At 41.6% G+C, this 2353-nt stretch overlaps 1 long non-coding RNA gene across 1 annotated transcript in view; it reads left to right on the plus strand.

The window, feature by feature from the left end:
- Nucleotides 1–16: 16 nt before the first annotated feature.
- LOC146588356 (uncharacterized) overlaps nt 17–2353 on the plus strand; it is a 44881-nt gene continuing 42544 nt past the window's right edge. The window contains exon 1 of the long non-coding RNA XR_014897435.1: nt 17–291. This is a non-coding gene — a long non-coding RNA (uncharacterized LOC146588356). The remainder of the gene's footprint in view (nt 292–2353) is intronic.

Genomic DNA, 2353 nt, shown 5'->3' on the forward strand with positions numbered 1-2353 from the left:
GGGGGGGGGGGTAGGACGACAAAACAAAGCAAAGCACAAAAATTAAGAAGTTAGCAGCAAAGCCCCGGCCGCAGGAGCGGCTCCTCCGGGGAAGCACTCCGCGGAGGGAGCGGCGTGCGGCAGCCGCCGGGTTTCGCGGGGAGCGGGCTCCCTGGGGGCAGGAAACCCCCTCCTCGTCGCTGCGGGGAGACGGTGCTGCGGCTCCCCGCTGCTCCGCGGCCGCCGTTGTCAGCAGAGGGACGGACGGACGGACGCACAGACGGACGGATGGCGAGCGGTGCCAGCAAGCAGGTGAGAGCCCCCTCGGGTGTGCTTAACTTCATGGGGGGAAAGGGAAAAAAAAAGAAAAAAAAAAAAAAAAAAAAAGCCTGCAATTCCGCAATTTGCACTTCTTAGATCTTTATTTCTTTTGCTTTGCCAGACACACACCAAAAGTCGAGTTTATCCCAGAATAATTCGATCTGGCCTCTTTTTGAAAATGGTGTGTGTAATAGCTACATAAATACTGCCTCTGATTCTATGAAACTTGGAACAGAAAGTCTACTTATTCAAGTATGATCAGGATTGGGCCCACAATCTGCAAGTCTCTTCTAAATGTCAGTCTAAACRTTGGGAATAAGGAGAATCCAGGGCACACGAACATTTCTGTTAAGTAGAAAAGCCAACTTTCATTCATCATGGCTTGAAATTTTGCCAGTTTGTACCTATTGAGTTGGAAATGGAAAAGATGCAATTATTGCCAAATTTAATAGAGAAAAATGATCAACTGACACTTAATGATTGAAATGGATCATTTATTGTTTACACAAAAAGCCAACTGTGCTGGATACTTGAAACAGCTCCCCAAATGATACTTATACTGTAACAATGCATTTATTTATGGTAGACCAAATATATACATCTATAGATATACATGCTAATTTGTCTTCTCCATGCCTATGTTTTATAGTAGTAATTTTGGTTAACAATAGCTTTTTAAGAAATTGAACTAAGCTTCTCCTAAATACAGTCATAGAATTCAAGCAGGGAGGTAAAAAAAATCCGCAAAAGAAATCAGCATACGTCTAGCTGCACTTTCAGTCCTTTCTTTATTTTTATATTRATTTTCAGTATCACCCAGTGAAAACAATTTTTTTTTTGTGGTTTGTGGGGCAAGATGTGCAAAAACAAAGTTGTACTACTGAATCAGCCTTTTATAAGGCTTCCAGGCTTCTTGTACAGAACTGACCACTGAGCCAGCATAACCTTTGGTTATACGTATCAGTCCAGAAAAGGTGATAGGAAGCATTAAGTTRACTACAGAAATGTCAACAGAGGCTCAGCACTCCTCAGCTGTCTATCAGTAAAGTTAATTACTTACAACTATGGCACAAAACATTAAGGCAGAAACAGGTGGATAACACTGAAGAGCACGTGTTTGGTGGTACTAGCACAAAAACATTATATACAGGAGTGTGGAAAAAGTCTTGATTCAGTTCCAGTTGGACTAGACTCCTGGTCCAAAACTGAACCCAATCCGATACCTCCACCTTCTTTCGTGGAATATACCTAAAGCACATCCACGATTTCACGTTCTTTTTTTTAAAATGAGTGCAAATCGAAGAGTATTTATTTGAATTTTATCTGAACTCTTACCGAGACCCAAGAGAGATAATTGTTGTCCTTCCAAAGTGACAACACAGCTCCAAATACTCTGAAAATGCTTACAGAGATACATCATAGCCAACAGCAAGAGCAGCAGGCCTCTCTGTATTTAGGGTGTAAACTAAGAATGGCACAGAAACATTTCCACAATTTTAAGAGGGCACACTGACCGTCAGAAAGAAAGGTTTACTATCCTGAAGTCAGCAAGGACAATAGAAAGGGTGAGGATGATGAGTTGGCACAAACCTCAGGGAAAAGGGGAGACAAAGATGAACACTTCTTTTTCAGAACAAAATAGGAGTGGACAAAGTATTGATACTTTAGTAAGATATATTGACAGGAATCTTTACATGATTAGGAATGCAGTTGCTTGGCAGCTTAATCATCTCACCAAGCTGTCTCTGCTTTGCCAAGTTGCAAGGGCACCAGTTCTCCAGTACATTTCACAGCAGTCAGCTTTCCACTTGTACTTGAAAAATAACGATGATAATGAACAAGGTAAGTTCAAAGGGTGATTTAACAAACCTCCAAAGTAACTTCTTTCCACTACAAATACAGCATGCTGCTAGAATACTGCCTGTAACGTCTTCTACTCTTTCTTGCATCTGCCAGATAAATGTACTCTTTGGTATTACATTAATTCTCCGGAACATTTATGAACAGGAACAGGAGAGGCCAAGATTCCCCTTTGTTATCAGATAAGGGAAGT

This window comes from Rhea americana, unplaced genomic scaffold (genome assembly GCF_003343005.1).
Source record: "Rhea americana isolate MKP2758 unplaced genomic scaffold, rheAme1 scaffold_52, whole genome shotgun sequence".
Taxonomy (NCBI): domain Eukaryota; kingdom Metazoa; phylum Chordata; class Aves; order Rheiformes; family Rheidae; genus Rhea; species Rhea americana.